This window comes from Mustelus asterias, chromosome 9, assembly GCF_964213995.1.
Source record: "Mustelus asterias chromosome 9, sMusAst1.hap1.1, whole genome shotgun sequence".
Lineage (NCBI taxonomy): Eukaryota > Metazoa > Chordata > Chondrichthyes > Carcharhiniformes > Triakidae > Mustelus > Mustelus asterias.
The window spans coordinates 13,374,406-13,389,186 of NC_135809.1; positions in this window are offsets into that span (position 1 = coordinate 13,374,406).

Below are 14,781 nucleotides of genomic sequence, written 5' to 3' on the forward strand. Positions count from 1 at the left end.
CTGGGAGCTCTGGATTCCTCCCACAGTCCAAAGATGTACAGGTTAGGTGAATTGGTCATGCTAAATTCTCCCTCAGTGTACCCGAACAGACGCTGGAGTGTGACGACTAGGGGATTTTCACATTAACTTCATTGCAGTGTGAATGTAAGCCTACGTGTGACTAACAAATAAATAAAACTTATGGGAAACCCATGAACATGGGGCAGCACAGTGGTTAGCACAGCTGCCTCACAGCGCCATGGACCCGGGCTTGATTCCTGTCTTGGGTGATTGTCTGTGTGGAGTCTGTACGTTCTCCCCATAATGTCCTTCTTTGGTAATGTTCTAAACAGCTGTATCTTTGTCAGTTGTGTATTTGCTGATGACAAACATTCCTAAACCAAATTAAAGACTTCTGGGATCACCCTGCCCACCACTGCTAAACATGTCACAAATAATCTGAGGTGGTACAGTGGTTAGCACTGCTGCCTCACAGCACCAGGGATCCGGGTTCAATTCTCGGCTTGGGTTACTATCTGTGCGGAGTCTGCACGTTCTCCCCATGTCTGCGTGGGTTTCCTCTGGGTGCTCCGGTTTCCACCCACAGTCTGAAAGACATGCTGGTTAGATGCATTGGCCGTGCTAAATTCTCCCTCAGTGTACCCGAATAGGTGCCAGAGTGTGGCACCTAGGGGATTTTCACAGTAACTTTATTGCAATGTTAATGTAAGCCTACTTGTGACATTGGTAAACTTTAAAACTCTTTTTCCTTGATAATATTGAATTATAAGATGGATTTAAAGGTAAAAAGCATTGCAGATGGTGCCAGCTTTCAGTTTCAGTTAGTTTAGTTAGCTGATTCTTGTCTAAGGTGACAGATGGAGTGTTCCAGATGACTTTAGTACCCTTAACAGGCATATCAACCATGGTTTCTGCTTTTGGGTGGTCACTGAAGCTTTTTATTGGCTATAGGTGAAGAAGATGCCAGCAATCATTTATCTCACATATAAAGGATGAGTGTCTGACTGTGGTACCAGCAACTGAACTGTCCCGATGTATCTTGACCTGAGATATTCCGAACAAGGGAAGGGAAGAAAACTGAAAAGATTAGTCAGAAACAGTTTAAAGTTTATTGATTAATGTCCCAAGTAGGCTTACATTAACACTGCAATGAAGTTACTGTGAAAATCCCCTCGTCGCCACACTCCGGTGCCTGTTTGGATACACTGAGGGAAAACTGAGCATGGCCAATGCACCTAACCAGCACGTCTTTCAGACTGTGGGAGGAAACCAGAGCACTCAGAGGAAACCCACGCAGACACGGGGAGAACAAGCAGACTCCGCACAGACAATGACCTAAGCTAGGAATCGAACCCAGATCTCTGGTGTCTTGAGGCAGCAGCGCTAACTACTGTGCCTCCGTGCCGGTTATGTTTTAATAACTCACTCACCTGATGAAGGAGCAGCGCTGCGAAAGCTCGTGATTCCATATAAACCTGGTGGACTTTAACCTGCTGTTGTGAGACTTCTTACTGTGCCCATCCCAGTCCAACGCCGGCATCTCCACCTCATGTTTTAATAAGGTCACCTCTCATTCTTTGAAACTCCAATGCATATGGGTCCAATCTGCTCAACCTTTCCTCATAAGACAGACCCTTCATCCCAGGAATCAGCCAGGTGAACGTTTTTACTTTGATGTGTCTGTCAGTAAAACATAAGAAAAATAAAGGCAGACGCTACTTCAGCTGAATGGGTTATGGAGCTATTAATAAAAATTTTAAAATCATCATCATCATTGCTCATATGGGGCTCTGGTGACCTCACCTGGTTCTAATTTATTTCTAATTTTTATCACAGTCAAATTTCTATTTGAAGGATCATGGCCTTGTGTAAAAGTAGATGAACTAAATGCAGTTTCAGCAAAGAAGCAAACACTGTAATCCTTGCTGTGTAGCCTGGAGCCTTCCTTTATGAAAGAGCAGTGGAACAGCAGGAATCTGTATTGGAATGACAATTAGTACATTCAGCCCTCTATGTACCAAATGCACAACCAAACTGAAAGTAGCTGCACAGGAAAAGAAAACTCCTTATGCTCCCCTCTTCACCCCCACTTCTCATCACCAATTCAGCCGCAAGCGTCAACTCAAGGAAGCCTTGATTCTGTGCTCCCCTGCACGCATTTTTAATCAATATCAGATTCCTCCTCCATCCTCCCACTATTTAACAAAGAAAAGTACAGCACAGGAACAGGTCCTTCGGCCCTCCAAGCCCGTGCCAATCATGATGCCCTAACTAAACCAAAAAAAACCCTCTGCCCTTACTCGGTCTGTATCCCTCTACTCCCTCCCTATTCATATACCCATCCTGATGCTTCTTAAATGTTGCTAATGTGCCTGTTCCCACCAACTCCTCCGGCAGCCCGTTCCAGGCACCCATCACTCTGCGTGAAAAACCTCCCCTGCACATCTCCTTTAAACTTTCCCCCTCTCACCTTGAACCTGTGCCCCCTTGTAATTGACACTTTCACCCTGGGGAAAAGCCTCTGACTATCCACCTCGCATAATTTTATAGACTTCTATCAGGTCTCCCCTCAGCCTCTGTCTTTCCAGTGAAAACAATCCCAGTTTATTCAACCTCCCCTCATAGCAAGACAACATCTCAGTAAACCTTTTTGGCACTCTCTCCAAAGCTTCCACCTCCTTCAGGTAGTTTGGTGACCAGAATTGCACTCAATACTCCAAATGAGGCCTAACTGAGGTTTTATATATTGTTACCGTATCCTTTGGGTTTTTTTTCGGTTCTCAAGGACAATGTTTGGTCTAGTCCTGTGATTAAATCGTGCAGGAGTGCAGCAGCGAGTGTGGCAGAACACTTTCAACTAATGAACACAGGCATGGCAGTACCTGGCCTTAATGAGCCTTGCTGATGGAATAAATAAATCATCTTCGAGACTCCCCAAAGCATCTGCTCCACTTTAGCAGAAACAAGCATATGGTACAGTCAGAATTCATTGGTTTGATTCCTTCAGCAAAATGAAAACCCTCGGAAGGTAATCCAAGAACGCTAAATGTTTCAAAAATGGCTCCGTCAAGAATTTATTTGGGATTTGGCTGAAGTTCCAATCCCAGGCCCTAACCTTCACCTATGGAGAACTCTTTAAATATTCCAGCTACTGTCTGAATGTGTTTAAGCCCATAAGGCCCAGTCATTTGACAAGATTAATAAATTAACTTTATCTCATTACCCATACCTTATGTTAAATATGAGTAGTCGCGGGCTGCTAAATTTATGAACGGTTCCATAACACTCTTTCTTTACTCAGTAACGTCAACCATCCTTTCAGCCATCTAGACCCTGTGCATTGGAATTCAGTCCCTGAACATCATTCTTTCTCCAATTCTCTCTCCTCCTTTAACAGTCTGCTTAAGACTTTTTCCTAGTGTCTAATTACCTGTCCCAGTGTCTCTTCATAGAATCATAGAATCCCTACAGTGCAGAAGGAGGCCATTCAGCCCATTGAATCTGCACTGACTCTCTGACAGAGCATCCCACCCAGACCTTCTCCCCGTAACCCCACGTATTTACCCCGCATCTTGCAACTCTAAGGGGCAATTTAGCGTGGCCAATCGATCTAACCTGCACATCTTTGGACTGTGGGAGGAAACCAGAGCACCCAGAGGAAACCCACACAGACATGGGGAGAATGTGAAAACTCTACACAGTCACCCAACGCCAGAATTGAACCTGGGTCCGTGGCGCTGTGGGGCAGCAGTGCTAACCACTGTGCCACCGTGCCACCCCTTCTTTGTCTTCATGTTTGTCTGATAATGTGTCTGTGAAGCAACCAAATGTTAAAGGTATTGCGTCATTTTTTAAAAATTCATCCATGTGAGGTGGGCGTCGCTGGCTAGGCCACATTTATTACCCATCCCCAAACTGCCCGTGAACCAAGTGGCTTGCAAGCACATTTCTGGAGTCACATGTAGGCCAGATCGGATAAGGACGACAGATTTCCTCCCCTGAAGGAAATGAGTGAAACAGATGGGTTTTTACGGCAGTCAACAATGGTTTCATGGTCATTGTTAGACTTTTAATTCCAGATTTTATTCAATGCAAATCTCACCCTCTGCCATGGTGGGATTCGAACCCTGGTCCCCAGAGCATTATCTCTGGATTACTAGTCCAGAGACAATACTACTACGCCACTCCAAGTTGTTGCTGTTATTATCATGTTTAGTTTATTTATTTATTGGTGTCACAAGTAGGCTTACATTCACACTACAATGACTTTGCCGTGAAAATCACCTAGTCGCCACACTCTGGCGCCTGTTCGGGTACACTGAGGGAGAATTCAGCATGGCCAATCAACCCAACCCGCACATCTTTGGACTGTGGGAGGAAACTGGAGCACCCGGAGGAAACCCACTTAGTCATGGGGAGAACGTGCAAACTCCACACAGACAGTGACCCAAGCCAGGAATCGAACCCGGGTCCCTGCACTGTGAGGCAGCAGTGCTAACCACTGTGCCACCCGCTGTAAACCTCGATACAAAGGTGCCATGTGGTAGAGTTTCAGATTTTGACAAAATCCGGAGATTAAACCCAAAATGCACTTAAATTTGTGCCACTTAGGTTAAACGCATATGTAAAATCTTCCATGTACCGGTGGTTTTACTGAAGGCAATCAGCATTCCGGCTTCCTCAGGTACAAACCAAAGTGGCGACAGTGAACAGAAATAAGCTTCTGACCACTTATTTGCATACGCTAATAGCCTAATGCCTGCTTTAGATGTGGGAAAAGGATGCCTCTTCCTTGACCTTTACCAAAATGGCAAGAAGCACCGGAATGATGTATGCTGCAATGACGATGCCAGTTCAAACATGAGAAACTTGGTACTCCAGGGCTGGATTTCTAGCTCCTGGTCTCAATAAATCAGTATTGTGAAATAGAACTGGACCAGTTTCACAGCCTGTGCCAGCACCCATTTCTCACATTAGTCATCTTTATATCTCTCCACAAAGATTACCATTGCAACGACAATTGGTACCACTGCCAGTTGTGGGCGGCTTTTGCCATGGCCTGAAGCCCAATGAAGGTTCAGTGTGATCAAAATGATTTTACTGACTTCTTTGGAATGACATCTCGCAGTATCATATCAGTAACAAACACAGTTCAAGGAAAAGAAGATTAATACGAGCCTGTCTGGACAGCATGATTTCAATTCAATAAGAGGTGACTTTTATCTGATTGATCTCCATTGACTTCAAGCCAAGTCCCACAGTGGTTTAACACACTCCACCAATCATTCTCATTCTAGTGTCATAAGAGTAATAATTCTTTACGGATTTGCCTACTTGTATTTTTCTTCTGCCTTTGTTTTGGATGGACAATTACAGGGGAGGTGAAGGCCTAGTGGTGTTATCACTAGACAATTAATTCAGAAATTCAGCTAATGTTCTGGGGACCCAGGTTCGAATCCTGCCACAGCAGATGGTGGAATTTGTCCACATGTTTATGGAGTGGGTTGAAATATTTACTCGGATAGTTCATGAGTGTAATTCCTATTTATTTTAATTTACTGACTGGTCAGCATTTATTGCCAAGGATAGGTGAGAGTCAACCACATTGCTATGGCTCTGGAGTCACATGTAGGCCAGACCAGGTAAGGATGGCAGATTTCCTTCCCTAAAGGACTAATGAACCAGATGAGTTTTTCCAACAATGGTTTCATGGTCATCAGTAGATTCTTAATTCCAGATATTTTTTATTGAATTCAAATTCCAACATTTGCCATGGCAGGATTCGAACCCGGGTCCCCAGATCATTAAATGAGTTTCTGGATTAATAGTCTGGTGATAATACCATTGCCTCCACTGTAATTATCTCTAAAAATACTGAAAAGCCAATGGTGGCAATGTTCTGTGGTCTGATTTCTTCACACAATCAATCATGCAGATATATATGGAAACACAGTCAAACTGTTTTGGATTCACTACAACCCCAGATGTTGACTGATAGCACCATTTAGATCATTTATCTACCTGGTTAAACACTGTTTCAAATCATTTGAGTAATAATTCTTTACGGATTTGACTACTTGGGTTTTTTTCCACTTTTGTTTTGGATGGACAATTACAGGGGCGGTGAAGGTGTTATCGCTAGACAGTTAATTCAGAAACTCAGCTACTGTTCTGGGGACCCAGGTTCGAATCCCGCCACGGCAGATGGTGAAATTTGAATTGGATAAAAATATTTGGAATTAAGAATTTACTGATGACCATGAAACCATTGCCAATTGTCGGAATAATCCATCTGGTTCACTAATGTCCTTGAGGGAAGGAAATCTTCCATCCTTATCTGGTCTGGCCTACATGTGACTCCAGAGCCACAGCAATGTGGTTGACTCTCAACTGCCCTCCAAGGGCAACTTGGGATGAGCAAATTCTCCACGTTCGTTTGCAGCGGCAACAGGGCGTGAAAAGCCGGAATTTCTATTCCCGACACCTGACTCTCTACTCAGACATGGCAGGTGACTCCCAGGAGGACAATAGAAATACTGTAGGGATGGCCTCAAAGTATATCTGAAGAGATCAAACATCCCCTCTGACTCATAGGAGTCCATGGCAAATGGCCGATCATAGAAACATAGAAACTAGAAACAGGAGTAGACCATTCGGCCCGTCAAGCCTGATCAGCCATTCATTTTGATCATGGCTGATCATCGAATTCAATATCCTGATTCCCCCCCCTTCTTCCCATATCCCTTGATCCCTTTAGCCCCAAGAGCTAAATCTAATTTCTTCTTGAAATCAGATGTTTTGGCCTCAACTACTTTCTGTGGTAGTGAATTCCACACATTCACCACCCACTGGGTGAAGAAATTTTTCCTCACCTCAGTTCTAAAAGGTTATCCTCAAACTATGACCCCTAGTTCTGGACTTCCCCACCATTGGGAACATTCTTTCTGAATCTACTCTGTCTAACGCTGTTAGAATTTTATAAGTTTCTATGAGATCCCCTCTCATTCTTCTAAATTCCAGTGAATATAATCCTAACTGATTTAGTATCTCCTCATATGACAGACCTGACATCCCAGGAATCAACCTGGTAAACCTTCGCTGTACTCCCTCCATAGCAAGGACATCCTTCCTCAGATAAGGACACCAAAACTGCACACAATACCCCAGGTATGGCCACACCAACACCCTATACAATTGCAGCAAAACATCCCTATCCCTATACTCAAATCCTTTCGCTATGAAGGCCAACATACCATTTGCCTTCTTTACTGCCTGCTGTACCTGTGCACTTACTTTCAGCGACTGATGCAGGAGGACTCCAAGGTCTTGTTGAGTATCCACCTCTCTCAATTTACATCCATTCAAGTTACAATCTGTCCTACTATTATTGCTATCAGGGTGGATAACCTCACATTTATCCACATTATGCTGCATCTTCCATGCAGATGCCCACACACTCAGCCTGTCCATAATGGAGAAAATTCATTCGAGAGCCTTTGATGGGAACACACAGAGGCAAAGCTGAAGCACCAGAGAGAATGCACAAACTTCGGGAAAAATCCACCTTGCTGACCCTTCAAACCCTGTATGTAGTAGAGTCTGCAGTTCGCACGTTGGAGTTATCAGCCATCTCACAAACCATTGAACTGGAGTGGAAGCAAAGCATCCTTAATCTCAAGGGACTGCCTAAGGTGAAGAAGATGACCCTTCCTTCTCTGTCTCTGGGATGTTATTTGTCTGACATTTCCAGGGGCTTCAGAGGCCACGCGAGTGGAATTGTTAGGGCTCCGGTTAAACTAATGGTTGGAAAATCATACACAGCTTCGCTCACCTTTCCATGGTGTGCATCCAGCGGGAAAGGTTCTCCACCAGGAAAGCAATGACAGAGAATTATCCCTTCTGCGTCTACAATGTGACTATATGAATCTTAACGCTTTGAGGCTTCGAGTGATGGAAAAAGTGGTCCGCAAAATTGGTTTTCAGATGACGGCAATTCAATTTTCATTTCCAACCCCAAAATCAAAGATAGGTTAAAAATCTAAATCAAAAATAAGGAATAAACGTAAAACAAAATATTCCAAATTAGTTGTAATTCTAAAAGTATTCATTTTTGTACTTTAAGATTAATGCTACAGCAATGAAGCTGATGGTGACATTTGAGTTGTTCTTTTACTTTAATGTTAGGCTTTATTGAATGTCAATGTGTGAGATGAAAACCAATACAACTGGCCACTGAATTCACTTGCAGTGTTTTTTTTACAGTCCAAGAATTTAAAACAGCAACTGTGTCTGCGTGGGTTTCCTCTGGATGTTCCGGTTTCCTCCCACAGTCCAAAAATGCGCAGGTCAGGAGAATTGGCCATGCTAAATTGTCCCTTCGTGTCCAAAGACCTGTAGGTTAGGGGGATTAGCGGGGTGAATGTGTGAGGTTATGGGGATAGGGCCTAGATGGGATAGTTGTCGGTGTAGACTCGATGGGCTGCATTGCCTCCTTCTGCACTGTAGTGATTCTGTGAATTGTGTAGTTTGCTTTTGGGGTGAATGCAGGTTATAGAGACTTGCAAGCCAGCATTTGTTTCTGATAGAATCATAGAATAGAATTCCTACTGTACAGAAGGAAGCCATCAAGCCTTCATTGGCAACAATCCCACCCAGGCCCTATCCCGGCAACCCCATGGATTTACCCTGCTGATCCCCCTGACGCTGAGGGACAATTTACTATCGCCAATCAAGTTAACCCACACATCTTTGGAGTGTGGGAGGAAACCGGAGCACCCGGAGGAAACCCACGTAGATGCGGAGAGAATGTGCAAACTCCACACAGACGGTCACCTGAGGCTGGAATTGAACCTGGATCTCTGTCGCTGTGAGGCAGCAGTGCTAGCCACTGTGCAACCGTGCCGGCCTACAGAGGGGACAAGGGGAAAACTCAACTGAGGGTCAAACAGGTTGTCCCAATTTATGAACAATATGGCACAGAACCTGCCAATGGCTGAGAGTAGAGATGGAGCCACTGGCAAGTTGATGGAGATTGTGGTGGAAGTTGGAGACAATATGGCTTCGAATGTTTAGCTGAGGCAATAATCTGCTCACTAGAAATAGATTCATTCCTCTTTTAAAATGGCGCAAAGCAGGAATTTGACAGATAAAATTTTAATTTCTAAACTTCAGTTCTTGAAGAATTCTGATGAATGCATTTTTAAAATATACCAGAAAAAATCCTCTTATTTTAAGGAGAATGTAACTAAATGTTTTGGGATACGAACATCTCTGAACCTTACTATAACATACTTCCAAATTATGATAAATATTTCAGCAAGGTAATACCAGCGCCCTCTAGTGGGCTGTTCTTTTACGTACTACACAAACTTGATTCTAATCAAATCTGAGTTTCAGGATTATTAACTCCATATTCAGTTTAATATGTACTTATTATACTTTGTTAATCTCCAAATAGAAATTTTATTGAGTAAAACAGTTGACCACACTGGGTTACACAGCTCAGCCAATTTATAATGTTGTGCTGATTAGCTTAGATGGCTTAGACTAACGCTACCAGTCCAGGGTGAAATCTGGCTGAGGCAAACTTGAGCCCTGCCCCATAGTAAAAATAAAAATCACACAAAGGTTTGGTTAGCCTCAAATAATTGAGAATGCAAACTGGAGAGGGTTAGATGGCAACACAATGGCACAGTGGTTCGCACTGCTACCCCAGGGACCCAGGTTCGATTCCCGGCTTGGGTCACTGTTGGTGTGGAATCATTTTGGTAGCAAACACCACGAGCTTTCGGAGCGCTGCTCCTTCGTCAGGTGAGTGGTACCAAGTAAACCTGTTGGACTTTAACCTGGTGTTGTTAGCCTCCATACTGTGTTTACCCCAGTCCAACGCCGGCATCTCCACATCGTGTGGAATTTGCACATTCCCCCTGTAGCAGGGAACATAGAAACCCCTGCTTTTTGAGACTATTAAAATAAAGTAGATTAGTTTAAAATAGGGACCACAGTGTGGTTTATATATTTATCAAAGATATCACAATGTGCCTCACTTATATATTATATGAAGGTGTTGTCTATATAAGCGCATATATAATCATTTTTGAACAAGTATTATCAATTTAAACTGTATTTTTGTATTTTCTTGTGAGTTTTGGCCAATAAGCAAGTTATCCCTAGGCATAGGAGGCGGCACGGTAGCACAGTGGTTAGCACTGCTGCTTCACAGCTCCAGGGACCTGCGTTCGATTCCCGGCTTGGGTCACTGCCTGTGTGGAGTTTGCACATTCTCCTCATGTCTGCGTGGGTTTCCTGCGGGTGCCCCGGTTTCCTCCCACAGTCCAAAGATGTGTGGGTTAGGTTGATTGGCCATGCTAAAAATTGCCCTTAGTGTCCTAAGAAATGTAGGTTAGAGGGATTAGTGGGTACATATATGGGGGTAGGGATATGGGGGTAGGGCCTGGGTGGGATTGTGGTCGGTGCAGACTCGATGGGCCGAATGGCCTCTTTCTGTGCTGTAGGGTTTCTATGAGTCTATAATGGGAGATAAGTTTAATTAGACAGACCGCATTCTTTTGGAACAATGAAGCATTGAGTATAAACTCTATAATCAGGGGCAGACCAGGCAGCTACAAGCTACCAAGGTTTTCGAAATGAACAGAAAGATTCAGCTGCTGGATGCAATGAATAGACGTATTCCGCCCCCACTGACAGAAAACAGACAAGAAAGATGACTCATTTCTCATTCCCAGAACTGCAAGTGCTAGGAGTGACCCTTGAAGCTATTGGATTTGCATAGGTCAGGTTACTAGGCAATGTGGGGAGGGAGAACCTCTTGGTTTGGTTTACCAATTAATTCCTAATTCTGCTAGAAGGTAAGAAAGGTCCTTCCTCCCTGATGCCCTTTGTGTAAAGTGTATTGCCTCCCACTGTGTGTCCTACTCCTTCCTCCTCTCCCAGCTGCTTCCTCCTGTCTTCCCCAACTCATCCTCCATGCCCCAAGTTTGGGCGACATGGTGGCACAGTGGTTAGCACTGCTGCCTCACAGCGCCAGGATCCCCGGTCCGATTCTCGGCTTGGGTCATTGTCTGTGCAGAGTCTGCACATTCTCCCTGTGTCTGCATGGGTTTCCTCCGGGTGCTCCTGTTTCCTCTCACAGTCCGAAAGACGTGCTGGTTAGGTGCATTGGCCATGCTAAATTCTCCCTCCGTGTACCCGAATCGGAGCCGGAGTGTGGCGACTAGTGGATTTTCACAGTAACTCCATTGCAGTATTAATGTAAGCCTACTTGTGACATTAATAAATATAATAAGTTTTCAAGATAGGCAAAAATAGTCTAACATTGTCAACACTTTGTTAGCGGCAGGCAGAAAATAGGTAAAAAAAAACAGAATTCAACCTAATGTCAAAAAAGAGACAAGCCAACAATTAACTTTTTTGTGCTTTACGGTGACTTTTACCTGAGCTGTTGAAGACTCCTGACTGACCACCTGTTAGTACCCTGCGTTGCTAAAAACATACCCAAATATAATAATGAAGATTTTGAACACTTCCAGCCCATGCCTTTGCTGCTCACAGTGGAGTCCTCTCCAACATGGCAGACAACATGGGGGCCACTTTGAGCCGACCTTCTCTGCCCACGGGAATGGTGGCACACGGTCACAATCCGGAGAGACTCGGGAAGCACGATTCACCCTGGCGAGTTTCCGAGTTCCGATCTTCCAACCCCCTCGCTGATGGAGTATTGTGAAACACACCGAGGGACCCCCAGGAAGCTCATATTAATACATTAGCACGTCATTAATGAGCATTCTCTCGGGCATTACCGCCTCACTGGATATTCAGCGGGCGTTAGCATGATGTGGCGCTGGCGCCACTTACAGCACGTTCACCTGGATGTTAAACTGCCATGGGTGCTTCTTCAGAAGGAACTCTTCAAAATGCAGCTAATGAAACAACAACAAAACTTACTCCAACTAATAAATCAAAGAAAGGGTTTAATAAAGAAACATTATTACTCCAAACTTGGGACCTCACCCTGGGCCACTCCAAGCTCTCCACAATTCTGCATAGTTCCTTATTTATAGTGAATCAGCTGGTCAGCTGACTATTACATCACTCTGTGATTGGTTCCATGTTTTACTGGGTCAGCTGACCCTTACATATTGTTCCCGTTGGTCCCATTACATCCAATACAAATTTGTCACTGGTTACATTCTAACAATGGGAGAGGTCTCCCCGGGGGCGGGGGGGGGGGGGGGGGGGTAAAGGTGAGTATAGTTGCTGGAGGAGAGGGACATGGCCAGGCAGTGGACCTGGCAATGCCCCCTGGCATTGCCCCTTGGCATAGGTTGGCCTGGGCACGGTGAAAACCTGGCAGCTTTAACCTGGCAGTGCCAACCTGTGCCAAGGGGTGGACCCCAGTGGGAGCTTCAGGGGGGAGGGCCGGTGGGGTATTCATTCAGATTTTGCTGTGGGCTGGGAGAGGATGGAGGAGCAGGGGAGGGATAGAGCCCGGGATGAGCAAGGGAGGGGAGAAAAGTGCCGACTCCAATCGGACACGGGCAGGGGAGCCCCAAGACATCATGTGGTGAGTCAGGGATGGGGGAGGTTGATTCCTGTTATGTTCGGGGTGCACGGGTTTCGCCGGTGTGTTGAGGCAGCCTCCCCCCCGCACTCCCCTGCATGTCAGCATGAAACATGCCCCATGATCTTTCTCGGCAGCGTGTCGTAAGATCTGGAGAGATCTCACCGGAAACAACACTCTGCCATTTGGTGATAAGATTCCCCCACATATTTCTAGCTCAGAATCAATGCACACACATGAGCTGTGAAACTGGACACTCAAACTCCAATTTTCCATGCATATCATGATGGTGTTTCAAGACTATTGCTCCAATTGGTCCTTTGATTGCAATAGACAACACTTTCACCTCCATCTGGCCTCTTGTACAATGCAATCAGGATTATATCATTGCCCTCAGGAGAGGAGAGGCAGCAAGATGTTACATAGATTAAGCAAATAAATCCTAACTGAAAAGACCATCCCTCCCCCCACCTCATTTTGTATAATGAGATTGGTCTATAAACATTTTGAGAAAGATGATAGCAGATGGTTCGTATCGGCACTATTATTAACACATTTATTATACGCTCACAGCACAAGGTAGAGAAGGAACCAACACAGACCAGCCTCAGCAAATGGAATGGTACGGTGTTGCTAAATGGTATGGACAGTCCTGCCAAACACATTCATAAATTTTAGTAGCCTAATAAATTTACTTGCGGCCAATAGGGTATTCATCAAAATGCCTCTCTCCCTTTACAAAGCTCAGCTACTCCCACCGCTGGCCTTAATTATTGAGAAGTATACGATTAAGTTTACGCCACGTGCATTTATATTTGCAATTCTAAAACAGGCAGGCTCCAATAAATATGAAGCACTGAAGCAAGCGGGAGGCAAAACCCTGAGCGGGGAGCTGCAATTTTACTGAGATTTATTCGGAGCAGACATTTTGTATAAGAGCCCATCCGTGAAGGGGTGACCAAAGATGAGTGGACTGGGGTGTGAAGAGTTTCTTTTTTGATTTACAATATAATCTGCCTTCTTTGAAATGTGTCAGGAACAATATTTTACTTGCTTTTTCACACCGATCTCAGCATAAATACATAGATTTATTTATCTTTAAATCCTAATTTATTTCTAAGAATAAAAAGGAGCTATCTCAGGCTTTTTAATTTACAACATCAAGGCAATAGATCATCCAGTTCCTTAGCCTTCACGGCATGATGTGTATATTAATAAAACTTTCTTTCTCTATTAATGGTATAACAACACCATTAGTACATGACTTCCTTCCCCCAGAAGTAGAGCAAAGTCTGTTAGTGAGCATTTCAATATGTCCCTTGTTTCTCTGCCAGAAATAAAATTAAACAAAGTATATCAATTTGGAGGTGTACTGCTACTCCCTATTTTTTTTAAAATTAATTATCTACAGCTAGTTCACCAAGGATATAATGCTCCTGAGAACTGTACAGTGCAAGGAAAATTATGAAGAATTCAACACATATAATTGGTCAGATGGAGGTGGAATCTTACAAAAAATGGCTAAGTGTCAGGGCAGGATTTTCCAGCTGCGCTCACCAGGAAACTGGAAAATCCTGCCCCAGGTCAATGGTCCACACCTCGCATGCTCCAATTCGTGTGGCGGCAGGACAGGAAAATTCCCTCCGAAGTGTCAGGGTCTGACTGAAAACAGATGTGCTTCTTTCCAGAAAAATGGACAGGTTTTCTCTCCGAACCTTATGGCACTGTGTTAAAAAAAAGCAGGGGGGGGTTGGCGTGTTTCACATCAATATTTTGAGGGGTGGGGCCTAAACACGCTCCACAGAGATCGGGGCACCATTTTTAAAGGATACTCCAATCAGAGCAAACAATAATCTTCCTCCTGCCTCACCGTTCAGCTCTTAGGGCCTCCCCCCCCCGCCCTGCCAAACAAACATCGTTGGCAACTCCATCTCCCGTCCCTGCCCCCCATCATCGCCGGCAACTCCCGCTCACCCCCACCATCTCCCTCTGAACTCCCCCCAATCATTGCTGCCATCTCCCTCTCACCACCCCCCCCATCATTGCCGGCATCTCCCTCTCATCCCCTCCCCCCCCCCAATTATTGTTGGCACCTCCCTCTCACCTCTCCCCCAATCATTGCTGGCATCTCCCTCTCTCCCCTCCTCACGCCTGATCTCTCCCCATGCCCCCCCGAACCAATCATCATCACCATTTCCTCC